General features: G+C 44.5%; 1 long non-coding RNA gene across 4 annotated transcripts in view; it reads left to right on the top strand.

Annotated features, from left to right (window-relative positions):
• The window catches only part of LOC128417884 (uncharacterized), a 236,041-nt gene that overhangs the window by 173,601 nt on the left and 34,533 nt on the right, over nt 1-27,907 (top strand). The window contains exon 1 of one of the 4 annotated variants that reach the window (XR_008331592.1): nt 4,474-4,492. The exons of the other annotated variants lie outside the window; for them this stretch is intronic. This is a non-coding gene — a long non-coding RNA (uncharacterized LOC128417884). Of the gene's footprint in view, nt 1-4,473; nt 4,493-27,907 lie in introns of those variants that run through there. 4 annotated transcript variants of the gene reach the window in all.

The raw sequence follows: 27,907 nt of genomic DNA, 5'->3' as shown, positions 1-27,907 counted from the left end.
AAGTTCTTAACCCAAGGTACTATTTCTGGGTTAGCGAAGTCTGTAACCTAAAACATCTGTAACCTGAAGCATCTGTAACCCGAGGTACCACTGTACTGTGTACACTTTGAAATGGGTGGCGCTGTGGTCTAAGCCACTGAGTTTCCTGAGATTGGCTATCGGAAGGTCGGCGGTTCGAATCTGCATGACAGGGTGAGCTCCCATTGCTCTGTCCCAGCTTCTGCCAACCTAGCAGTTCAAAAGCACACCGGTGCAAGTAGATAAATGGATACCACTGCAGTGGGAAGGTAAACAGCGTTTCCGTGCGCTCTGGCTTCTGTCGCATTGTTCCGTTGCACCAGAAATGGTTTAGTCATGCTGACCACATGACCCGGAAAGCTGTCTGTGGACAAATACCAGCTCCGTCACCCTGAAGCAAGATGAGCGCTGCACCCCATAGTCGCCTTTGACTGGATTTAACCGTCCAAGAGTCCTTTACCTTTTACCTTACCCATGGGAACCCTGTGAAAAGAAAGCACTGCTAATAATACATGCACATAATTTTTGCCCACACAAAGAGACCACTCTTAACATAGGTCTCTTGGGCTCAAGTCTGCATTATCTTTGTAATAGTGAACATACTTCAGTATGGGTTGTCAAGGAGGGGGTTGTTTTCCCAAGTCCTCCCTCCAAGCTACTAATCAATCACAAGCAGGCACCGAATGGGTTATCAGGCTTTATGGGCTTCTTCTCTGGCACCAGCTACAGAACATCAACAGCAAGTCTAATACAAGGCTTGTTCTCTTTCTCCCCTTGTAAGTTAACTCAAAGATTTATAGGGGCTGGGGGATGCTGGCAACCATCCACCCGATCACATGCTCCCATTTTGGGGACAAATACTTACCACCTGCCTGGGGGTGCCCCACCCAGCGATACTTGCTCACAGGATCACTACTTCATGACATGGGTGACAGGATGAAGGGCTACCTCATAGACCTGAAGGAGCATCTCAGCCCCCATCGTTCAGCCCAGACACTGAGGTCCAGCTCCAAGGGTCTTCTGGCAGTTCCCTCGTTGCGAGAAGTGAAGCTACAGGGAACCAGGCAGAGGGCCTTCTCGGTAGTGGTGCCTGCCCTGTGGAACACCCTCCCATCAGATGTCAAGGAAATAGGCAACTATCTGACTTTTAGAAGACATCTGAAGGCAACCTTGTTTAGGGAAGTTTAATGTTTGATGTTTTATCAGGCTTTAATATTCTGTTGAGAGCCACCCAAAGTGGCTGGGGAAACCTAGCCAGATGGGCTGGATATAAATAAATAAACAAATTATTATTATTATTATTATTATTATTATTATTATTATTATTATTATTATTTTATTGCAGTAAGGCAGTCAGATTATCCCCACAGGAATCTCTGTGAGGTATAAGACGGCACATAAAATACACTTATTTATTTTGATTTAAAATAAAGGGTTTGCACTCTTACCTGGGAGGAAACATGGATTCTGCTAATTTGCACAGGGCAAGTCATGATTATATACAGGAGCTATCCCTGAAGCCTTTCAGTGAATATTGCCCCACTCACACATGATTTCAGCATGTTGTGGGGCAGGCTCTCCAGTTATAGCAGTTTTCATATGGTTACCACATGAGAACATACTTGCAGCGCTTCAGGTAAATCAAATTTAATCCAGAGGTCTAGGCAAGGGAAGCAGAGGTAACTGCCAAGCAATTGCAGCAGGATTAAATTAATTTCTTTTATATGGACAGCCCTGGTTCTTTACATACTGTAGTGAGTATACAAGAAATGCAGGTGGAGATCCCTTACCCAAGTAACTCAGCTTTCTCCACATGACAAAACCTCAACAATTGTAAAATACCCATTTTGGCATAATCAACTTGGCCACAACAGAGACAGGAGCTCCCTCACGGTATGAACTTTTAAATGATAAATGTCTCTTGTCAAAACAAAAAGCAAGCCTTAGCACTTTAGGTCCACTGCAATGCTTACTTGACTCATAGAAACATAGATCTGGAAGGGACCCGGAGGAACATCTAGTCCAACCCCTTGCAGTGCAGGAATAGGCAGCTGTCTCATACAGGGATCGAACCTACAGCCTTGGCATTATCAACATCACACTCAAACCAACTGATCTAACACACCTTGCCTCTGGTAGTAACTATTCAATCTTTGAAATGTATCATTTCCAGTTCCTTTCTGTTATGACTCATTGTCCATTGGGCCTGGTTATGCTGCTTCTTGATGGCTTCCTGCTGAGGACAAACCACAGTTATAAAATTAAGATAAGGCAGAAGGCTAATTAACCCAACCCCTAATGATAAAGATATAAAGCATGATTTATCTGAGCCGAGAAAAACTGGCAATACACTGAATCTCTTATTATATGAAAATTGGCTTCATGACCCTCTTGGCATTGCAGTTGGCTCTTTTGAGTTAACACTTCAGCATTTGGGGGGGGGTGTGAGCTAGAGTAAATTTAATGTTCCTAACAGAATGCTTAAGTCAGACATTTTAGTGCAAAGGCTTCTTTTTCATTATTACAATAGTCTGTCAAATGATAAGAGTTCCAGAATAATCATTATTGTTTAAGGTCACATATATAAAGTTAGTCAATCACACATAAAATCACTTTTCTATGTATTTATTTTGGTTGCCTCATGTTGGAAAAATGGCTAAAGGTACAGGTAAAGGGAACCCTGACCAATAGGTCCAGTCGTGACCGACTCTGGGGTTGCGGCGCTCATCTCGCTTTATTGGCCAAGGGAGCTGGCATACAGCTTCCGGGTCATGGGGCCAGCATGACTAAGCCGCTTCTGGCGAACCAGAGCAGTGCACAGAAATGCCGTTTACCTTCCCGCCTATTTATCTACTTGCACTTTGATGTTCTTTCAAACTGCTAGGTTGGCAGGAGCAGGGACCGAGCAACGGGAGCTCACTCTGTTGCGGGTATTCGAACCGCCGACCGTCTGATCAGCAAGTCCTAGGCTCTGTGGTTTAACCCGCAGCGCCACCCGCGTCCCTGGAAATATGGCTAGTGTAACCTTAAAGGTATGTTTAACTCACCCTTTCACTGATATTCATTCAGTGGCATAGACTATGTTGATTTCCAACACTGGCTAAAACCCGGTGTATAATATGATAAATGTAAGAGGTGGCTAATATATGGAGATAGAAAAGCAACTCTTTTGTTTTATTTTTTAAAAAAGATTGATATCCTACCTTTTGGGGAAACTGTTGTCACAAGACAGTGTCCCAAACTCATCACAGAGCACATAAACACCATGATTTAAAATAATTATACCCCTCTAAGATGAGGAGCAGAACAGTAAGACACAGTTCTTGATAAGAATTAATTGAAAAATGTCTTGAGAGTCTTTTTCAATATCATGACTGTGTAGTTCCTGGGGGGTCACATTCCAGAAGGATGTGGCCACCACTGAAAAGTTATCTTTGGTACCTGTCACCCTATCAGGGACTGAGCAGATGAGGAGGAATGGTAGATTTACAACAGGGGTTTGTGGAAGGTCACAGCTCAGAGGCAGATGATGGGGGAAATTGGGAAATCATGGGAGAGCCAGAACAACACCCGGCTGACACATCATTAGAAAGCATTCCAGACCCTCCATCTCCCAGAACCCAGCGTTCTTTAAAATTATGAGAGCAAGAACTCAAATACTTCTTTGTGGTTTCTTCTTTGTGAAACAGGAATTCAATAATACAAAGCACTCATCATCCCTATGCTCAGGGATCAGCAAACTTTTTCAGCAGGGGGCCGGTCCACTATCCCTCAGACCTTGTGGGGGGCTGGACTATATTGGGGGGGGGAATGAACGAATTCCTATGCACCCAAAATAACCCAGAGATGCATTTTAAATAAAAGGGCACATTCTACTCATGTAAAAACATGCTGATTCCCGGACCATCCGCGGGCCAGACTTAGAAGGCAATTGGGCCAGTTTGCTTACCCATGACTATGCTGGACCACAAAGCCATCTTCCTAGCCCCCTCACTTGTAAAACTTAGATCCTTACCATACTCATTCAGATCTTATTCCTGGTTCCTTATCTTCTCCTTCTTGGTTGTTTTTTTCAAATACAGAAATAAAGCTGCTATAGAGTGGAGAAAGGAAATGTGGTGGTATGAATCACTCCCAAAGTCACACATAAAGTTGATTATTTGATGGGTACAGGGTTGTGAATGTATATCTATTGGCTTCAACTTGATGTGTTACAAGCTGGCAAACCAATCTAAAACTTTTCACCAATAGTAAAAGTTAATATATCCCCCCAAATAAAACTATTCATCACTTATTATGGAGATTCATCTTGACAGTGCTGAGATGCTGTCTAACTGTTAACTGCTTTTGGCTTTACCAAGACTTAAAGCATATCCTCTTTGTGACATCACACATGACATTAGAATGGCATGTTTGCATTCAACCTAGACTATCTCCATGCCAAGAGCAATGACCAGTAAACTTCTGCAACCAAGTAACCATCAGACAGACTACCCAGTAGTTTCTATCTAGACTATTGGATGTTTATTTTTTGCTCTCATAATCAAAGCCTGAAGAAGACCTGCGTCTAATCCGAAAACCTGCTTCCACTGTTAAAGAAAACTAATTGTCAGGGACTGGGCAGAGGAGGAATGGTGGAGACCCCCTCCCCATCCTGACCCTTCCAGGGAAGAGGAAGACAGTATAGATTTACAACAAGGGTTTGAGCAGCCCAGAGGGAGATGAAGGGAAAAGTTGGGAAATCATGGGAGAGCTAGAACAACACCCAGCTGACACGCTGTCATTAGAAAGCATTCCAGACTCTCCATCTCCCAGAACCTGACGAGCCTTAAAAGTAGGAGAGCAAAGAGCTCAAAGAGCAGCACCCATAGAGGAGATGACGACGACAATGAATTAGGAAGTGGGAGAGAAGTGGAGTGAAGATTCACTCGGGACAACACCATTATCCAAGAGGCTGGGTTCTATAGCCTCTCTCTGTAAAGACTGAAATAAAAAAGGAAGGTAAGAAAATTTTCCTTGTCTTTATACTTTCCTGGGCAACCAGCCGGGAGCTGCTGACAGTATCCTGTCACACCCTAACCTATCTTATTGACCGATTATTGATGATAAGAAATAAGAATAAGAGTGTTTACTCACAAAGGTTTTCCTACATCACACAGCTGTTTAAGACCTTTGCATTGGTGACCAAGAAGGAAAAGCCTCCCCTGGTTTTATTAGCGGGTGTTGCTTCCTGGCTGCAAAGGCAGCAATGGGCTGGGGCTACCTGATGCAGGTGCCATTGTGCAGATACAATGACGTCACCATTCTGCACCACTTCTGGGTGCTGTTAACCCCTATCCAAGCATAGTCCCTGCATTGCAGAAGTGGGCAACCTGTGGCCTTCCAGATGTTGTTGCACTCCAGCTCCCATCATCCCTGACCTTTGGTCATATGGGTTAGGGCCAATGAGAGATGGAGCCCAATAACACTTCCCACTTGTTGAATCATTTAGTCTTCTGTATCCTCTGAAAGTGACCGCCTCTGTTAATTGTAGGGACCCTCCATTCCTCTTCCTGATCACCACCCGGTGGATTGGCTGAATAATGCATTCATCGTTCATACGCTGTCACTTCTTCAGTTACAATGTGCTTGTGATTTATAAATTCACCAGGAGATACAAGGCTTCTTATGATACAAATTACATGGCTTTCACAATATAGAGACTATCAGCTAAACCTGCCTCAGCTGAGCTAGGACATTTTTTGAAAACATCGGCCATTGTTCCTCCTGCCCATCCCTCTGCTTTTCAGATCTAAAAATGTTTTCTTACCCATTGTCTGTTCAAGTTGAACAAATCCACCATTCTGAACCAAGCCTTTCGCATGCTTCACAAAATGAAATAATTTTATTTTCTCATCAAACAAGCTTAGCAATTACAGTGGTTTACAGCTATCTGTATCAAACAATGAGCGTATTAATTGCCGAGGGTTGGGCTACACGACGGAGCATGTCAGCAAAATTTTTATGAACGTGATTACATTGTTCAAAATGTAATGAACGGGAATGGCATTTCTGGAGACAATGAGCCCTTCTTTCCAGGACGAAAATGAAAGTGTTCTGATTTTCATTATAGATAAAGAGTTGTTTGTCCTCAAGGGAGATATTCCTTTGCTCTATCTCCCAGTTTCTCTTTTAGATTCAAACAGCCTCGATTCTCGTCTCCTGCATTAGTTTACACCAGTGCCACTCAACTTCCAGTGGGTATTATCCTGGTTTTCTGCATTATAGTGGAAGATCTCTGAAAGGTTGAGCACACAGCCAGTCATTGCTTTTCACCCCAGAGTGGAAGGTTCCCTTCCAACTCTCTTCCATGCCATTTCCTGATCAAGTATAAGAGAAAATGCACACATCATAATAACATTAATAAAATGAACAGTGCGATCTTGTATATGCCTATTCAGATGTATGCCCAATAAGTTAAATGGAACCCTGCTTATGTTTATTAAGAAGCTGTTAAAGCTATCTTACTGTCATTAGTGTCTCAAGGTATTTGGCATGGATTTAGCATATGTTGGGCTACAGTACAAAAATAGCTCTCAGTTAATTAAATCAAGAGGGATACGTTGTAATTTTAATCATACTAGTTTGCCCAAGGAACTGAACTATGCAAGACCCAGTATGGCATACGTGGTGGAGAGTTTATGTGGATCAGGGAGTCCTGTTTCAAATCCCTGCTCAGTCTACAAAACAACAGCAACAGCAACACCTTTGTTCAGTCATGAAGTTCACTGGCTGTTCTGGGGGTGGCATACATTCTTTAAAGGCTAAACAACTTTACAATGCATGATCAGATACCTGTAACCGCCTCACAGACACTATCATTCTGCAATCTCTATCTTCAGCTTGGGTCTGAAAGCAGACTTGAAGGCTTCACCATCCATCCTAATTTTTGTATACAGTGGTATCTTGGTTGTCAAAAAGCTTGGCTCCCGAACAAATTGGCTCCCAAACGCCGCAAACCTGGAAGTGAGTGTTCCAGTTTGTGAATGTTTTTTGGAAGCTGAATGTCTGATGTGGCTTCTGCAGCGTCTGCAACTTCTGATTGAGTGCAGGAAGCTCCTGCAGCCAATCAGAAGCCGCACCTTGGTTTTCGAATGGTCCTGGGAGTCAAATGGACTCCTGGAATGGATTATGTTTGACAGCCAAGGTACTTCTGTACCTCTCTCTCATACCTGCCAGCCCCTAATATCTAGCCTGATGGCAAGTTCTGGAGAAGCTGAAACCTTGCACATTGTTTTGTGATAATTTTCTTAATATATTGTCCAGCTGTGAATTTTGGAGTGGTTATTATTATTATTATTAACAACAGCAGCAGCAGCAACAACAACAACAACAATAACAAAATATGGCTTCCATGTGATAGTTCCAAGTTAGTACAGTAGATGCTAACACTAGAGTTTCAAACTTTTGGGCAGAAAAATGAACACCAGAACATTTAAAACTAGACTAAACTAACTAAAATCATGATAACAAGCGTTTGGAATGCTGACAGCCAAAAACTTTCAAACTTGCTGTCTTTTTACTGTGCTGAAACTCTTTCATTTCATTAAAAGCTTTTGTGAAGAGGAACAATTATATTTTTCAAAAGTGAATTTCTTAATTAAGAGCATTAGGGTATTATTATTTTTAAGACATTACCAGTCATTTCCTCCTGCATCTTTTATAATAATCCAAATCTTTTACATCTCCATTATATCCAAAATTCACCATTAAACTATGTGTTATTCCAATCCAGTAACGATTTTAACTGTTTACAATGATTTTTAAGATAAATTATAAATTTTCCCCATTCCTTATTAAAATTTTGGTCTTCCTGATTTCTGATTCTTCTGGTCATTTTTGCCATTTCGGCATAATCCATCAACTTAATCAGCCATTCTTCTCTGGTTGGGACTTTTTCTTCTTTCCATCATTACACTGATCACAAGACAAAGATGGGAAATAGCAAGCTCCAGGAGCCTCTGTCGACATTAAATGGAGGTGCCAAGATCTCACTTGTCAAGCTGTATGCCTGCTACAGGCATGGAAATGGCTGGCTGGAGAATAGGCAGGGACTCTCATCAGTACAGGACCATTTACCTGCCAACAGAGCTAGGCTAGATGAAGGGGAAAGGGTGTGTGGAAAAGATGGAGGAGGAGGAAGCTAAAGTTGGGGGTGAGTGGGAATAGAGAGCAAAGGCGGAACAGATAGGGGGAAAAAGCACTTTTATAGAAGAAGCTGGTTGGCAGCATAGGCCGTGGCATAGCAGGGGGGGGCGGCAGGGGTGGTTGCCCTGGGCACAAAATTTAGGGGCATAAAATTTCAACACCCACTGCTGCCTCAATACAGGTGCATGCTTCCATTGCTGGGTTCCATCAAAAACAGCTTCTCTATGTGAATCAAGAAGTGGTATCTCCAGACAACAGGGCAACTTTTCTTTTCTTATATCTGCAACTATGATCTCCTGGGTGACACACACACAGTTAGGCAGTTGAATATGCATGAGTATTCTGTCTGTTTCCCTCCTACCCATCCCCCTTCACAGGGTCCCAGGTGCTGGCAACCCATGCTATGCCACTCAACATAGAGCAAGGCCAAAGGGCGCTTGTTTGCCCTTTTGGGTGTGCAACCATTTTGTTCCAAAAGGTGCAGGAGGGGACCTGGTAAATATAGGGAACCCAGGGCTGAAAGAACTGGCAGCAGCCCAGAAAAGTTGTCCTGACATCTGTAAGCCTACAAGTCAAACCCTGCTATGAGGAGAAACGGCTTGCTGTACAAATTACATCCATCATTGCATCTCTTGTGCAATGAGGCAAAGATAGCATCTGGGACCCAGAAGGCCCAGGGAGAGAGATGATCTCATGAACTGGCTACAGAAACATGGAAGAGAGTCCACTGTGAAAGAACTGATCCTGACCTCACATTAGTATTGCCAGCGGTATGTGTGTTTATCAGCTGCTTCCTCCCTAATGGTCAGAAACCAAGCAAGACCCTTTAACTTGAGCCTGTTTGTGAGTCAGAGGTATCAACAAGGCTACTCAATGATGCAGCTAGGGGACAAATGAAAGCTGTATGTGTATGCCTCCTATTCTGGGGAGAGAAGACAGAGTTTTTGACATTGACCTGCTGCAAGACCCCACAACAACTTTCTATTGCAATAACCTTATTCTGCATAGAGCGAAAGCAGTGTGACATTCTAGAAGGGAGTCTCCTGTAAGTACTCCCTGCAAAAATGATTAAAATTGATTGTCTTCCATTAGCCGAGATTTAATACCACATTCATACACTAGCTTATCACATTTATCCAGTAAATCTGTAATAAAACGAGACGTTAATATACAATTTCAGGAATCAGAACGTCTGTCAATAGAATAGAAAATGTTTCTACAATTAGTGAAATATTATACACTTTCAATAAATGCCTGCGACACAGTCATCTGGTTCTGAAGATGTTTGAGATACTTGGAGGCGCAGGAAACAGAGTACAAATGCTTGCCTGTCCATCATAGAGGCTGAAAGGGGAGTATTATTGTCTGCTGACCTGTCTTCAGATTGCAGGAAAAAAATCTTGGTCTCTAGATACTTCAATAAATGAGACCGTTGCTTCTTGATTAGATGTATGAAAAATAAAGGAAATCCAAAAATGGAATGAGTGGGCCACTCCATGTGCCAATGCCACATCACTCCAAAATGAGAATAAAGGAACCCATGCTGAACGTTGAGATGAGAAAAGTTCCTTCTCTACCATGGGGTACCATAAGTGTGATGGGATGATGAGCTGCTTGTGCGTAAAATTCCTAATCCCTCAGAGTTTGGCTAAGTCCACAAACCTCTGTCTGTGACGGAGCTCCTTAAGCATGGCTCCATCAGTCGCTTGTAGAATCAGACAGTGGGCGTTTACGGAACTTCTTCCAGCATAAAAGTTCCTTAACGGAAACGCGTCTTCTGGACTCTCGGCGTGACAGTTTCCGGCGAGGAGTGGGTGTCCCTATGGGAGGTCCTGAAACCTCCCCACTGTTTTCGCTGGAAGTGTCTCTGAGCCCTCCCTCCGACTCACTTTCCCTTGGAGCTCCTCCTCTCCCCCTGCTGGTTCCCTCCTCAGCTGATAAGTCTCTCTCAGCCTCTGTGAGCCCTTTCACCTCCTGTTTCTCCGATGGCAGTTCCCTGACATCCACCTCCCCTCCAGGGCCCCCTTCACCACCTCCCCTCCCCTCCTCTGCGGGCGGCGAGGGAGCAAAACCCCTGAAAGAACCTCCCTCATCTTCCGAAGTCTCGAACACTTCCCTCCACCGGTTGCTGTTTCTGGTTTCTAAGTACTCCTCCTCATCGGAGTCTATTCCTTCTTCCAACTCCGATTCCCTGAATCCTTCCAGTTCCTCCTCCTCGTCGGTGGTGCCAAAGTACTCCCTCCGGAACCTCGCTACTGACTGAGGTTTCCTGGGGAACCTTTGGTGGAACGTTTCCATCAAGATCTCGTCATTGACCTCCTCTGCCGTCACCCAGGCGTTTTCCGACTCCGGTTCCCCTTCCCACGCGACCAAATACTCCACCTGATTACCCTTCCACCTGGAGTCGATGATTTCCGCCACATGGTTGCTGCTTTCCCTTTCTTCTAAGACTGGCCCCCGTGTGGAGACCCCTTCACCTTCCCCCCTATACGGTGACAGTAATGACCTGTGGAATACTGGGTGCAGTTTCATGTGGTTCGGTAACCGGAGTCTGAAAGCCACTGGGTTGACCTGTTGAATGACCTCAAATGGTCCCAATCTTTTGGGTCTCAATTTCTTGCAACCCCCCTTGAACGGCAACCCTTGGGTTGACAGCCACACCTGACTCCCCACCCTAATGGTTTCACCTTCCCTTCTGCTCTTGTCTGCCTGCCTCTTATATTCTTCTTTGGCCCTTTCTAAGTTGAGTTGGAGTTGACGATGGATCGCTTCCATTTCTTCTACAAAATGTTCGGCGGCCGGGACACTCCATCTCTCCCCTCCTTCCCCTGGAAACGCCCTGGGGTGGCACCCATAATTAGCCAAAAAGGGGCTCATCCCGGTGGACACATTCTCCGCATTATTGTAGGCAAATTCCGCTAGCGCCAACTTTTCGACCCAATCGTTCTCTCTGTCATTGACATAACACCTCAGGTATTGTTGGAGGATACCGTTTGCTCTCTCCGCCTGCCCGTTGGTTTCAGGGTGCCTGGCAGTCGAAAAATTGACCTCTACGTGCAGTAAGCTCATGAGCTTCCTCCAGAACCTGGACGTGAACTGTTTCCCTCTGTCTGAGACCACCCTCAAGGGGGCGCCATGCAACCTAAAAATATGTTCTACAAACAATTTCGCTGTCTCTTCCGCCGTGACTGCATGTGAGCAAGCTACAAAGTGGCCCATCTTAGTTAACAGGTCTACTACGACCAGTATGGCGGTTTGCCCTTGGATTTAGGCAGATCAGTCATAAAATCTATCGATACCGCCTCCCACGGTCGTTCTGGTGTGGGTAACGGTTCTAATAACCCCGCCGGCGCCTGCCTTTCTCCTTTGGCTCTCTGGCATTGGTCACACCCTCTTACATACTCCCGTACATCCTCCCTCACCTTGGGCCACCAAAATTCCCTGGTAACCAACCACATGGTCTTGTGTTGCCCAAAATGCCCCGCTGTGGGTTGTCGTGCAGCTGTTTGAGTACTCTCCCTCTCAATTCCCCTTCGGGTATATATAGTGCCCCTTTGTAATACAATACCCCGTTTCTTTCTTCAAAACCTCCGGGGTTTTCTCCCTCCCTCCTTAAACCTCTGAGCTTATTCTGGGCGTATTCATCATTCACCATTCCCTCTACCAGTTCCCTTTGCCCCACCAAGGCCGCCCCACACACCCAGCGGTCCTCTGGGATGATATGTCTCTCTTCGGGTGCTCCCCCCTCCAAATATTCAGGTTTGCGTGAGAGAGCGTCCGCTCTGACGTTTTCTGGACCTGGCACATAGCAAATTTCAAAATGGAATTTGGAGAACTCCTGGGCCAACCTCATTTGTCGTTGGTTGAGCACTCGTGCCGTTCTCCAATACTCTAAATTCTTGTGGTCCGTGCACACTTGCACCTTATGTTGTGCACCAATTAGTAAGTGTCTCCATCTCCAGAACGCTTCGTGAATGGCGAGTAGTTCTCGGTCATATACCGTGTAGTTCCTCTCGGATTTGTTTAGCTTCCGCGAGAAGAAGGCACACGGTCTCCACTCCGACTTATTCTTCCCCGGCTGAAGAAGCACCGCCCCCACCGCCCGGTCTGATGCATCAGTTTCCACTCTCATTGGTTTTTGTAAATCCACATGCAGGAACTGTTCTTCCGAAGCGAATGCCCTTTTCAATTCCTCAAATGCTTGCTCCGCCTCCGCCGTCCAAACAAATTTCTTCTTGCTGCTGAGACAGTCCGTGATGGGAGCCGTTAAGTGGGCAAAGTTCTTGATGAACTTACGGTAAAAGTTCCCAAACCCTAAGAATCTTTGCACATCCTTTTTCGTTTTCGGCGTCTTCCATTCCAGCACCGCCTGGACCTTGCCTGGATCCATGGCTAATCCCTTGTCTGACAAGCGGTACCCCAGGAATTCCACCTCCTTGGTGTGAAACTGACACTTCTCCAATTTCACCCACAGCTGGTTTGCTTGCAGTTGGCTCAGCACTTCCCTGACATCCTTTACATGCTGCTCCTCATTCTCTGAATATATTAACACGTCATCTAGGAAGGCCACGCAATTCTTGTAGAGCAGAGGTCCCAGGACGTGGTTCATGAACGATTGAAAACATGCTGAGCCTCCTTGTAATCCGAAGGGCATAACGAGATATTCAAAAGCCCCCAAAGGGGTGAACATGGTGGTTTTCCATTCATCCCCCTTCCTTATCCGTATCAGGTTGTATGCCCCCCTCAGGTCCAGTTTAGTGAATATCTTTCCCTTCCTCACCCTGGTCAAAATGTCATCAATTCTGGGCATGGGGAAAGCCACTGGTTCCGACACTGCATTTAGGGCCCTGAAGTCCACTACAAGTCTCGGTTTATCCGTGTGTTTTTTGTCCACAAAAAACACTGGGCTGCCCCCCACCGCTCTGGACTCTCTGATGAAACCTCTCTTCAGGTTTTTATCAATAAACTCCCTTAACTCCTGCATTTCCCTGTCTGACATGGTGTACAGCTTGCCCACCGGGAGCTGGGCCCCAGGGACTAGATTGATTTGGCAGTCAAAGGCTCTATGCGGTGGTAGTTTGTCTGCTTCCCTTTCACTGAAGACCTTGCTCAGGTCAGCGTATTGTTTGGGCACCTTCCCTTTGTCCGTTACTTCCGTCCCTGCTAGAAAGGCTTTTGCCCCTTCCGGAGCCTTCCCCTCTTTGCAGTGTTCCAGGCAATGTGCTGACCCAAAGGAGACCACTCTCTGATGCCAGCCCACTAGCGGATCATGCAACGCTAGCCAGCTCATTCCCAAAATAATGGGAGCCCCTCCCAAGGTGGCCACATTGAACGCTATTCTTTCGGTGTGCCTGGCAACCCTCATAACCATTGGGACGGTCTGTAGGCTAACTTCTCCTCCCAACAGCTCCCTCCCATCGATCGTGGTCACCTGCAGGGGGTTACTTAAAGGGAGTGTCTGTATCTGGTGTTCAGCTGCAAACTCCTTACTCATAAAATTACAGGAGCTGCCTGAGTCCAATAGTGCCTTTGTCTTTAGTGGGTGTCCGTTTGCCAGCTCTAGCAACACCTCTATCACTAGGGCTGGTCTTGGAGGTTCCGGCGTGGGCACTTTTACTGCTCCTTGGCCTGGCTGCTGTGCCCTGACGGTGTCAGCCAGGCGTTGGCTTTTACTTGCTCCTGGACTTCCTCCTCTTTTCCCCCAACAGCTCCCGCCATCCCTTGCCATTCCTTTCTTTGCGGGCAGACTCTGGCAAAGTGACCTGGCTGCTGGCAGAGATAACATTTCTTGGCGCTCTTCCCCTCCTTCTTCCGCCCTTCACTGGGATTTGAAACTGCGCGCGCGCGCGCTGTTCCAATTTCCATCGGCTCTCCTGGCGGGAAAGTTGGCTCCGGAATCTCTGGAATGCGGAAATCCCTCCAACGCTCTCCTTTCCCTTCCCGCTTCTCCAAGGCTCTCGCCTCCTGGCGCGCTCCAATGGTCAGCGCTGATTTAGTCAGCTGGTCCATAGACTCCGCCCTGGGCGCCCGGGAAAGTTCGTCTTTCACCGCCGAAGAAAGCCCCTCTTCGAAAAGCATTTGAATGGGTTCAGCCGATAGATCCCACCCCAATTTATGTATCAACATGGTAAACTCAGTCCAGTACTCCCGGACAGATCGGCTCCCCTGTTTACAAGCCATCAACTGTCTGCGCACCACTCCCTGCTCAATCTCGCTGGAAAACATCAGGTCCATGGCGCAAAAAAACTTCCTCGTGTCCTTCAGGATTTCATTATTCCCTGCCATCAGGGGTCTAACCCAGTCTCTCGCCCCCCCTTCGAGATGGCCAACCACAAACGCCACTCGTGATTCCTCGTCGGGAAAGTCGTCAAACTGCAGATTGAGAGCATACTGCATCTCTGTCCTAAAGGCTTGATAGTTCCTGGGGTCCCCCCCAAACTTCTGCACCAATCCTGGCATCTTTCTTGCTAGTGGGGCGCCTTTTGCCTTTTCTGCATCCTGCGCCCTCCTCTCCTCTAGCCTCGCCGTTTGCAGTGCTAGCTGGACCTCCAACACCCGGTACCTTTCTTCCAGGCTTGGACCCTCTCCAGCTCCTCCCGCTCCTCCGGTTCCGGCTGGGTTGCTCATGATGCCTCTCTGCACAAGCTGCTTTCAGGGTCTGTCTGATTGCTGTGATGGGATGATGAGCTGCTTGTGCGTAAAATTCCTAATCCCTCAGAGTTTGGCTAAGTCCACAAACCTCTGTCTGTGACGGAGCTCCTTAAGCATGGCTCCATCAGTCGCTTGTAGAATCAGACAGTGGGCGTTTACGGAACTTCTTCCAGCATAAAAGTTCCTTAACGGAAACGCGTCTTCTGGACTCTCGGCGTGACAGTTTCCAGCGAGGAGTGGGTGTCCCTATGGGAGGTCCTGAAACCTCCCCACTGTTTTCGCTGGAAGTGTCTCTGAGCCATCCCTCCGACTCACTTTCCCTTGGAGCTCCTCCTCTCCCCCTGCTGGTTCCCTCCTCAGCTGATAAGTCTCTCTCAGCCTCTGTGAGCCCTTTCACCTCCTGTTTCTCCGATGGCAGTTCCCTGACAATAAGTATGAGGGCTGTAAAGTGCAACCCCAATTGTAAGTAAACACAACTGAGATGGAATGAGTGGGGACCTTCCAGCGATGAATGGTCCCTGTCCTAAAAAAAAGGGCCCACGCTTCAGAGGAGGAAGAGCATAATGAGGAGAGAGAAATATATTGTAGCAGGAACAAGTAGCTTCTGGACCTCAGCCTCAACTACAGCTGTGCCCTTCCCCAGCAGAAGCAGGGCAACACCTCCAGCACTAGCAACCACAGTGCACATTGAAGACACTAGAGGGAGGATGTTTCACAAGGTGTGAGGCAGTCCACAGTGTCACACCCTTCAACCCTTCTTCATGCACCAGCTATGCTACACATCTGCCATGCATCGAGAAGCTGTGTGAAACACCCTATGCAAGTATCAATATATGTGTATAGAGGAGATTGATACGTGGCACATCTGTACATGCCTAGGGCCAGTTCACACAACTGCTGAATCCACAGCATCTTGTTTGGCCAGCAGGATTGTGAGAACAGTGGGGGAGGGAGATGCATTATCTCCCCACAACAAAAATGTAAATGGATTTACTCATCTTATTTGTTGTTGTTTAGTCGTCTTAGTCACCTTTGACTCTCCGTGACCCCATGAACCAGAGCATGCCTTGGAAATTCTCACTTTCTTTTCAAAGCTTCTTCTTTTTATGTCCATGGGGATTTCTTGGCAAAATACTGGAGTGGTTTGCCAGTTCCTTCTCCAGGTGGATCACATTTAGTCTAAACTCTCGGCTATGACCTGTCTGTCTTGGGTGGCCCTGCACGGCATAGCTCAGAGCTTCTCAGAGTTATTCAAGCCCCTTCGCCACGACAAGACAGTGATCCATGAAGGGGACTCATCTTATAGAGGTATACAAAATGGTCAGTTCTTACCGATGGGCTTAAGTTTTCAGAAAAATCATGACAGACAAAGGAAAGGAAAGGATTACTTAGTGGGGTTAGCCAGGTACTTAGTTGAAGTTGTGTTGCAACACATAAGAGTGCAGTCTCCTCTCCTGATGATGTCCTTGGTTTCAGCAATGATGCCAGCTTGGGGGACTGGGCAGAAATGGCATTAGGAGCCACCATGGCTACAACCAAGGGTTTTCAAGCCTGAGCTTTCTTGCCTCTAGTTGTGAGCCAGACAGGACTGGCAAACTCAGTGACATCCTTGACTGTTCATGTGCCACTGACATTTTAATCAGCTGGCTAGCTGAGCAAGTTACTTGCAGTGCCAACTTGAAAGCACTCTTGGCAAATCTGAGTACTGAGTAGCGCATGGAGTACAATGAACCAAGATAGCACAGTCTAGTCCCCCCCCTTTAATACACACACAAAAAACACCTTTTACACAGTATGTCAGCACTGACAGGTTTGATTTATTCTCAGCGGTATTCACAATGTGACAGTTACTATATCTTGAAACAGAATCAAATTACAGCAGTATTTCTACACTTGAAAGTGTGATGAAAACCTTGTTCTTTTGTGTGTGTGTGTGTGTGTGTGTGTGTGTGTGTGTGTGTCTTACAGCACTGTCCATTTGGATCTGAACCAGGTTCAATGATATTATCTCTAAGCTTGTAGAAGAAACTTGTCACGATTTCGAGCCAATAGAGAAGATGAGTGAATGTATTGATCCAATCTGCCCTAGATGCTTCCCTCTCCTTTTAAAAGGTACATCTAAGTGGAATTTAGCATATGCATCAGTACTTAGCATTCAAAGGATATCCTTCCACACTGGAAACCCAGAGAACCACAGTGACCTCTACCACCAAAGGAACCTCTACTTACCTCATTCTTCTACTGCATTGTGTACGTCTGGCATAGATTTCTTGCTTTTAAGGAATTTTCCAAAATAAAAAGGGCATTTTGCTCATTTGGAAACAGTTGCTGTCCCAGGATACATATTGTGATCTAACTGAAAGCCATTGCATGATGAAAAAACCTCTCTTGGAGTAAAATCTTCATTCTGCTCAACAAATTACAAAGGATGTGTATCACCAGGAAGTCTGCTACCTCGGATCTCAGAGAAATATTGTTGCCCAATGCCCGCATCGAGCTATTTGTAAAGATTTTCTGAGCTTTTCCTGGAAATGTCAACAAATCTGTATTTATGGTAAAATTGTGATAATGTCACTGAGATAAAAATGGGAGGAGGTGAGTGGAAAGAATATGCTGTAATAGTAATTCCACAACCCATGCTACAGAATGCCGTATATACAATGGACAAGTAACATTTCTGCAACATATTTATCATACGGAAAACTAAATTATATGGGAATAAAACACAGTCTCAAGAACAGACCCTTGCCTAAGTGGGGGGGGGGGCATTACAAAGCTATCATCTAGTCCAGGAGTGGGGAACCTCAGGAATGGAGGTCTAATGTGGCCCTCAACATCTTTTGAGCTGGCCCTCAGTCAAGACATTTCCCAGGCCACCCCCCCAAGCTTCATACATCCTTAGCCCTATTTCACAGCCTTCTTCAGTGCTATTGCATGGTGGGAATGTCTCCTTGAACTCTTCTATTATCTTCTATCCAGGCAAGCAAGGGGCACAGAGTTTTGGGTGTATGTGTAGAAACTACAAAGGTTAAATCTAAGTTGTTGCTTGCTTTTGCCTCTGAACATTCCTACAATTGGCTTGTGGACCCCAGAAGGTTGCACAGAAAGAAATGTGGCTCTGGAGCAGATTTAGTTCATATACTGCTCAGTGTGGCTGCAATACTCAATCTTAAGTGTTACCTAACACTCCTGGTGAAGGTGAGTAGACCAGCCCAAGGCAGTCACTTCTGCTGTAGAACAGCTCTCACAAAAGATGGGGGGAGAAATTTGATTCAGTTCACAGTTAAAAATCCAACTCTATCAAAGTCACACTTTCTGAAACAATATGAGGACTGAAACACATTCAGCCTCTGAAATTCATGCTTATCTAAATTTTGTGAAGCACTTCTCCAACCAATGTTTACAAAAAAGGGAAAGTGTGCACAAAAATTAATGTGTAAATGAAAATAGGACACACAAATTAGGAGAAATTCCTTGCAAAAAATATACTTATTATAAGGAATCTACACTTAAAATGATGATGAATTTTCACAAAAATTACTTTTGTTTAAAGCAAATTGCTGATGGAAGCTCTAGAACTGAATTTAAGATTGGGAAAATGAGAAACTCAGAGAACAAAAACTGACATATTCTTCCACCCCCAGCTCTTATCATTATGCACTTTTTCCAAATATTTCCCAGAAATTTCCACCCACTGGTTTTAGTCCAGACCTATGAAACAATGGAGAATAAATCTGCATGAAAACCCTTAATATATTTGAAGACTGATGTTGTGCCTTCCCTTGATTTTTGCTTCTCCAGCCTACACCCCCCCCCCAGCACTTTCAACTTGATTTCCAGATCCTTCGTCATCCTGGTCACCTTCTTCTTGGACGGCCCTTTAAAAGTGGCAGTCAGAACTTGAAAGAAAATTAAAATCAAAATTGGTTCATTAAAATTGTTGGTTGGTAAAATAAAAAAATGTATTAGGAGATAATTAGCAATACACCCCCCCCCCAAGTTTTTAATCAGACTGCCTAGGGGCCTCTACAAGGGACGCGGGTGGCACTGTGGGTTAAACCACAGAGCCTAGCACTTGCCGATCAGAAGGTTGGTGGTTCGAATCCCCGCGACGGGGTGAGCTCCCGTTGCTCGGTCCCTGCTCCTGCTAACCTAGCAGTTTGAAAGCACATCAAAGTGCAAGTAGATAAATAGGTACCACTCCAGCAGGAAGGTAAACGGTGTTTCTGTGCGCTGCTCTGGTTCACCAGAAGCGGCTTAGTCATGCTGGCCACATGACCCAGAAGATGTACGCCGGCTCCCTCGGCCAATAAAGCGAGATGAGCGCCGCAACCCCAGAGTTGGCCACGACTGGACCTAATGGTCAGGGGTCCCTTTACCTTTAGGGGCCTCCACAGGGTGTAATTCTGCAATGCTCCTCAGGTGCTTTGTAGAGCAGAAAGAAGTGGAAGGAACTGTGAAAAAGAGGGATGAAGGGAGAGGTTAGCCTCCTGTTCACCAACTCACCCCAAACAGCCCTGGTTATAGTCACTTCTTTCTCAGAGTGACGGGAGAAGTATTCAACTAGCCAGAAAACTACCACCAATGAATAATTGCTGGCTGTAAACAGATACACTGACTCAAATGCTGTTGCTCCATGTATCTCAAGGAATATGCACTTCACACAAAGGAAGCAGCACATACCTAAATTATTCTGATTTCTAGTCTTCAGCAGCTCTCTTATGATGAATTTATGTGACTCGGCACCTCACTCCCAACCCACACAATGAATCCTGTCACTGGTGCTATCAAGGTAGAACTAAAGGTAAAAGGTAAAGGACCCCTGGATGGTTAAGTCCAATCAAAGGCAACCATGGGGTGTGGCATTCATCTCACTTTCAGGACGAGGGAGCCAGCATTTGTCCACAGACAGTTTTCCGGGTCATGTGGCCAGCATGACTAAACCGCTTCTGGTGCAGTGGAACACCATGACGGAAACCAGAGTGCACGGAAACACCGTTTACCTTCCCGCCACAGTGGTACCTATTTATTTACTGGCACTGGTGTTCTTTCAAACTGCTAGGTTGGCAGGAGCTGGGACAGAGCAACAGGAGCTCACCCCATTGTGTGGATTCAAACTGCCAACCTTCCAATCGGCAAGGCTGAGGCTCAGTGGTTTTTTGTTTTTTTTATATGATATTTATTCAAAGTTTCAAAAATACATAAGTATAAAAAAGAACAGAAAAATACAACAGAAAAATATATCAAAAAGAAAGTACAAAAAGAAAAAACAAGAAAAAAGAATACAAATCCCATATTGCATCTTTTCATTTGCTTGTTTCTTGGACCTCCTCACACCTTCCTTTTTGTATTCTAACTTAATTCATTGTTTCAGCAAATTCTTCCCATATTTCTCAATTTTTGTTTAAATAATTTATCTTAAGAGTCTATCTTATTTATTAACTCAACATATCCTTTCCATCTTTTGCTATGTTCTATTGTTCAATTTACATTAATTTCTTTAACCTTATCTTGCCTTAAAAATCTTAAAATTCAAATTTTAAACCATATTTCTACATAACTCCTTAAATCCTTTTTACTAAAGTCAATTGGTTCCATTCCAGCATAATCCCTGATATTTCATTAGTGTTACACTAATTCCAAAAATAGAAAGAATTTTTTCTTTTTATAGACTTTTTCTTTTTCTCTAGTTTTTATCCAACGTCCCTTCTTCCTGGTCTCGGGTTATGTCAGTCCTTTCTAACCATTGCATCCAGTCTATCAATCTGGTGATCTTATGTCCGAGGCCCTTAAGTTTCTTCTATGCCCCTTCTGCAAATTTTCTTGTTCTTGTTTGTGCTTACGCTCTTCTTTGTCTTTTGTTGGTTTCTTTTGTAGTTTCTTTCCTTTCTCCTTGGGGAGTGGGTCTCTGGGGAATTCCAGCCGGTAATAATCTCCATTTTCCTTCATCAAGCTAACCCATTCCCCGCAGTCCCACTCCCCGTCATCGTCATTGTAATCCAAAAAGTAGTTATCCAAAAGATAATTGTCAACCTGTTTCATAGTCCCACCAGAATTAAGAGCTTCCTTGACTCCAGACGCTTCCAGCCACACTCCAAGTTCAATCTTCCAAAGCAACGGCTTTTGCTCCTGCAGGACTTTGGGTCTCACCATTTGTGTTGCTTGGGGTGCAGTCACAACCTCTTCCGTCTTCATCTGCCCTTGGACTTGCCCTGTCAAACCAGTTTCCTGAATTGGTCTCTGTATAGTTTCTTTATCCTTGTTTCTTGTTAAATCATATTCACTGGCTACAGCAGTCATCAAGTCCAACTTTTCATTCATCAAGTTCATCTCCTCATGCAACTGCTCCAGCAATGCATTTGTCCTGCCAAGGGCAGACACCAAAACTTCCTCCCAGCACATTTCTGTTCACGGTCAAATGACTGGTCCCACAATCTCAATCTCGCAGCTGTAAAGTCTCCGAATAAACTGCAACAGCAAACTGACAGGCTCCCTCTAGGGGACAATATTTCTATTTGTATCCATCTTTAAAAACGTATCCAACTAAGGAAAATTACTTTCGATTTTCAAATACTTTGTTTCTTTAAAATGCAGAAATGCAGAAAGCAGCGTTGAAGTTAGTTTGTTTCTCTTTTTTTGACTATCTGTCAAAGTGCTCCACTTTTAATCAATGGACGTCTCCAACGATTTCTGTCCTGACACTCCGTTCCCAGGTTTGGGACGATGGAAACTTATATTCCTTTACTCTCTCTCCTGCAGGCTTAAACAGTCAATCCCCCCCCCCTTTTCTCCTGCTTCCAAGGGGGTTTTATTGGTAGTAGATGCAGGAAATTTCAATCTTTAAGACAACTTTCCAGGCTATTAGATTGCAAGGTTTTTGCTTCAGTCTGTTTACAAAAAGCGGAAGGCGGACTTCCTGTTTAAACCTTCCCGCTTCGGAGCCTAATTCACAAATTTCTTAATCCAATTTTCTGTTTTTACTCACGGATACTTTGTTTAGAGTCCAATTGTCATCAGGAAAAAGTCAGCGCTCTCTGGCGATGGCTGTGCGGCTTCCCTCCGTGAAAGTAGCAATCGGTTCGCTGCACCGCGCTGCTCACCCCACTTCGCTCCGGAGCCCCAAAGAGGGGGTTTCCCTGCGAGTAGGGGAGGTGCTCTTGGTGCTCTGCTGAACCCCACATTCCCAGGCTCCTCCGCCTGGGATTTCTAGCGGGTCCCCGCCTTCGCCGCGGCAGGAAGACCCAATTTCCATGGAGCCTGTTCCTCCGGTCGGAGGAACTCCGCCATTCATCGATGGCGCTGACCCGGAAGTCCTGAGGCTCAGTGGTTTAGACCACAGCACCAAGCGTGTACCCAAGGTAGAAGTATGAGGCAGGCAGCCATGGCCCTACCCAGCACAATGAGTAAAGCCCCCCCCCCCCAAGAAAAACAACCTAGGACTGGATTACCACATTTTGAAGATTACCATCTGAAGAGGATCTCCCTGTAAGACCGTCTAAATTTGCCTACCTGCACCAATCCAGTATAATATTACTGAACTACCCCAATGAATCTACTGACCTTTTTGGGGCAGTATGTAGAGTGCAAAGCAGAGAAACTAAAGCGTATCTGCTAGGATATATTTGTAGTGTATGAACTTATTTTCTTCAACAGCTCTTCCCAAATGCAAAAGGTACAACAGCAGATGTAGTACATTTAGTAAAGTGGATGCAAAACTGTCTGGCTGTTTATGGCTTTGTTTTCCAAGAGAGCCATCTGCCTGCTAACGGTGGCTGGAAAGTAGAATCTGCTGCAGCTATTCTGAAATGGCTTCCTGGGACAGAGTGGTCAAAGCTCTCTGCCCTACTTGTATAACTAATACAAAACCACTCTGGTTCTTGAAACCTGGCCTATGTCCTTCCTGAGTAGTTGGAGAACAGTCTAAAGAACAGAAAGTCAGAGGTCAACATGGGTAATTGGCAGCACAGCAAGATGGGAGGCAGGAAGAAACTAGATAAACTGAGGGGGAGAAGGGCTGTTCAGAGGCTGATCAGCCAAACTAAGGTGGAATCTTTAAAGGTCTTCTGTCATGTCTGAAGAGGTCAGATCCCATGGACAACTGACTTGAGTAGGGAACTGGAAGGAAAATTTAATGGTTGTTTTTTTAAACCACCTATAGCAATGGAATGGCGGAAGATGGAGTTTTATCTATGTATGGACTACCTTTCTCATTTGTGGTGCCTAGCACCAGGGTGTAGCAAACTTATAAAGGGAGAAAGAATCGGAATGGTTCAAGCTGTAAAGAACAGTGGTAAAACTGCTTTGGGAAATGTGAAGTGCTAGTAATCATTCTGCAGAGGAAACCATAAACGTGTGCTTTTAACAAGATAACAAATCATAATACAATTGCAATTCATAGATTTATCAATGGAAGTTTAAAGGTTTACTTACTGTTACAGCTAACAGGTGTTCTTGTTAACTACCTTGTTGGCTGCAGTGTGTGATTCCTATCAAAATCAATAGCAAAAGAGCCAGGATACGAAATGTGCCCACTTTTATGGGAATGATATCACACTCCAAAGGAGGCAAACATTTTCGTTAGCTTTCCTGGGGAACTAAATCACCAAGAGAGATAAATCTCTGAACGATTGAACATGTGGTAGACATATTCTTCTCCAGCTTTCCCTGACATCCTTAACTTAGGTGCATTTTTATTTATTTATTTGCCTTCTGTAAGCAGTGACTCCTGAGGTTCCTGTCCATTTTCCTTTCTATCATTTACTGATCAATCTTTGGCAGATCCCCAGAAAGCAGCACTATAAAGAACTCCAATGGCCATACCCACACTGTACATTTAATGCCCTCTTATACCACTCGAATAGTCCTGGATTAAGACTATTAAAGTTAGTAATAGTAATAGTTAGAAGTGGTACCCAGCAGTTACCCCTTTTGATGCCCTCTAAGGTGCTCAAAGAACAGTTCTGGACTTGCTGGTAGTTATGATTTTGCAGCTTTGTAGGCTAGAGTTCTGTAAAAGTTAATCACAGTAAGCTATAATCAACACTGATTATGAAAAGGGCACTTGACAGATGGTGTGGACATGTGTCCCCTAAAGATAGGGTCACCTGGGTACCAGCCTGAATCCCAAGACACCGACTCAGCACTTTAAGTGTTGTGTAGACCAGTATGGGAACATCTCAACATTCACAGCTCTTTGTAGTTGGCCTCTTGTTATGACTACTCTGCTGACCTGTCCAGATGTAAACAGGGTCAAGGTACGGTAATTTGACCCCAAACACATGATGTTGTCAGCACCACCACACAGTAGATAACACTTAAGCCCACCTTAAGTCTAATGAAAACATCAGGGCAGACCTTTCTATTCACACCAGATGCTGCACTCCTTGTCTGTGAGGAGTTAGGATTCATTGCCTGCCAAAGAAGGGAAAGGATTCTCTAGCAAAACTAAGGGCCGTAAGATTATATCTGCTTCTTCTGGTTTTGTTCTTTATTTTTCTCAGCTTTTAAATTAAGCCTGTAAAAGCCGCTTTGGTAGTCTTTATGCACTCTCTGAATCCAGAAGAACAAAAGCCACAATTGTCATGACTCTGCATCAACTTGCACATCCACTTCTATTTTTCTCATGCATCTGATGGCAATGTTCACAGGTTTGCTGTCTCTTTCAGACACTCATCTGCAACAGAAAATCCTCACTTTTCACAGAAGAAGTAGAAAATTGCAGATATCCCTACATCAACTGTTATTTAGATTAATGTGTTCAGTGTGTAATGCAAAGCTACACAAAAGGATGGGCTTGGAACAGATTGCTTGGCACATCAAGAATCTTTAGAAAATAAACAAAAGGAATCGATAGGAGGGGAAAGTTACATGGTAATTATGAACTGTGGATTCTGTTGGGGGCTGCAATCTTGGTAAATTAGGCATTTCTCTTGCTCCTGGCCTACTTTGAAGTGCACAAGCTGTGCAAAGCCTGCTTCTGGAGAAGGAGAGTGAAGAATAAGAATGAAACACAATACATATTTTGGTGAAGGTTCTGGCAGATGTATTATTAACAAAACCCATTACAGTGGTACCTCGGGTTAAGTACTTCATTCGTTCCGGAGGTCCGTACTTAACATGAAACCATTCTTAACCTGAAGCACCACTTTAGCTAATGGGGCCTCCTGCTGCTGCCGCGCTGCCGGAGCATGATTTCTGTTCTCATCCTGAAGCAAAGTTCTTAACCCGAGGTGTAATTTCTGGGTTAGTGGAGTCTGTAAGCTGAAGCGTATGTAACCTGAAGCATATGTAACCCGAGGTACCACTGGGTATAGAAGCCCTATACTGGGGCTTAGGTAAACATTCCAGGAGGGGATGGTATGCATGTCCACACAAGCTCCTCGTGCAAGTTCAGAGGTGATGGGCAGCTTCGAGGCCTGTGGAGCCATTCACAACTTCTGGGACTGTGAGCTGTAGCCCTGCAAGATTTAAAGATACAAACCAGCACTTTGAATTAGATCCAGAAACAAATGGGTACTTGTTGTAGATGTCTCATGAAAGGTGCTTCATAAGAGTATTGCTGCATATAGGTGTCCTGCCCAATCTTCCGGTACAGTACATTAATCAGCAAGTCACCAAATCAAAAGCAGCAGAGTAAGAAGTCTCCTGTGGGCACCACTTGAAGTTTGCTTATATAAGATAGATAAGACAGGAAAGCATTTGAGTGCTTGAATCTAGGAGAGAGTGATTCTGGTACTGAAGCATTGTTCAGTACAATTGTACCTTGGTTCTCGAACGCCTTGGTACCCATACATTTTGGCTCCCGAACACCAAAAACCTGGAAGTAAGTGTTCCAGTTTTTGAACTTTTTTTGGAAGCTGAATGTCTGACACGGCTTCCACTTGAGTGCAGGAAGCTCCTGCAGCCAATCGGAAGCCACACCTTGGTTTTTGAATGGTTTCAGGAGTCAAACGGACTCCCAGAATGGATTAAGTTTGAGAACCAAGATTCCACTGTACTTATAAACTGTTTGGTCTAAGGAAAGCTAGATTTTCTGGAAAATATTGCAGCCTTCCTCAAGCTGATGCCTCTATTGGTTTTTCTACACCTCCCATTGGATGGGGAAGGATAATGCACGGACTTACTTCACATAGATAAGTTCAATATCTACACACAGAGAGACGCCCATCGTGCACAATTCTCTAGTGCCAATAGATGCAGGACCTACACAAGGCAATCTGCTCTCTGAGGCAGCAAAGTAAATGTCACACACAAACTAAAATGCCCAAGATTCAAGGTTGCTCAAGTTACTTTAGTACATGAGGCAGAAAATCCTATAAGCACCTCTCCTACCTACCCTTTGACAGTAACAACAACAACAACAAATGTCCTTCATGACAACCCATACCAGCTAGATGATCTGGCTACTTCACTCTGTCTAACAGTAGGGCCGGCCTTGCAATAGCGATGAAAGAAGAAGATGGGTAGAGTTAACCAATGGCACTGGAACATATGATTGAGAAGTGAATGCAGGCCTTAAGGAGTGTTGCTGTATTAATAGTTCTTTCATGTCTCTCCACTTCTTCAGATGGCAGTTTTGTCAGTACAAAAGGCAATTCTTTTCCTCAGCTTCTCTCTCTTCCTCAGCAGCTTTAAGTCCTGCTTCTGCCCAAACATAAATTCAGCTATCATAACCCCCTGAAGTTTCCATAACTGTGAGTAAGTCTTCAACTGCTGAAGTTATTTCTTACAAATCTTGGTGTTCATAGGGGTCAAAAAAACACCCACAACAAAGGTGACCAATTTCCAAACCTTCTCTAAAAGACACCTTTTGGAGTGAGGAGGAAAAAGCCGAGGGAAGTTGGAAATTGCTAACGGCTCCTTTAAACCCAGGGTTGAACAGTCAGATGTGGTAACAGCACACAGTTTTTTAATGTATTCCTGATGGAGGGGAAGAGAAAGATTTTATTGGATGCAAACTGTGGCCAAGGGGAAAAACTTTAAAGCGAATAATTTTGCTAAAAATATACTATATTCTTGAGCATACAGTCAGCATGATGTAAACTGACAAGATTTCAGAGCTGCGAACTTGAATTTCTCCTGAAAAGAACTGGTCTGATCTTGTCATTAAACACCCAAGGGGTTCAATCCAATCCCCAGTATCCCTTATATTAATCTGCATTCCCAACATCACCCTTTATTATGTACCTCAATGGTTACCAAGAGGCCTTTGTCAGTGTCTTAGAGCAAGTGGTTGAACGGCATAAAGGGACGTGTCTATAAATGCCTCAGATGCTATTCACAATGAGAAGGAAAGGATAAGACAATCTGTAACGCTTGTTTGATGTTGTAATTAAAGTTATATCTTTACAACCCATTCTACTTTGGCTCAAAGCAGCTCATAATAATCTTAAAGGATACAAATAAAATGCAATGATAGACATAGATAGATAGATGATAGATAGATAGATAGATAGATAGATAGATGATAGATAGATAGATAGACAGACAGATATAGATAATACGGCAGCAGTAAAAATCATCTTACAATTAAATTGCAGTCAGCAGAACTAGGGTTGCCATATGTTCGGAATTTCCCAGATATGTCTGGGATTCAAATGGCAAAATTAGCAACTGGGGGGGGGGATCTTGAAAAATCAGCAAAATGTCCTGAGTATCACTCTTTGCCTTTTTGGGGGTGAATTCCCAAATCAACTTTTAGGTTCAGCAACTTTTTGGGGCGATTCCACAAAAGAAGCTCAACAATTTTTGTGTCAGGATTTTTACTTCTTGAAGTATGGCAACCCAAAGCAGAACCAATGAAAACATCAGCAACATGAAATTAGTTTAAAGCAGTGCTTTTTCTGGAAAAAAAAATTTAGGGGTACTCTCATTTTGATGAAAGAAAATCACAATTTTATAGTTTAGATCGGGAAAAATAAATACAGTAAATTCAACAAAACTGACCAATCACCATGCTAGATTCCAACTCCTACTTCACACATTAAATGCGCGCTTCCATCTGAGACTCATTGTGACAGGAAATGAGGCTGCCATTGGGGGTAGCAACAGA

The sequence above is a fragment of the Podarcis raffonei genome, chromosome 7, assembly GCF_027172205.1.
Source record: "Podarcis raffonei isolate rPodRaf1 chromosome 7, rPodRaf1.pri, whole genome shotgun sequence".
Taxonomy (NCBI): domain Eukaryota; kingdom Metazoa; phylum Chordata; class Lepidosauria; order Squamata; family Lacertidae; genus Podarcis; species Podarcis raffonei.
This window is presented reverse-complemented; position numbering and strand designations above follow the sequence as displayed.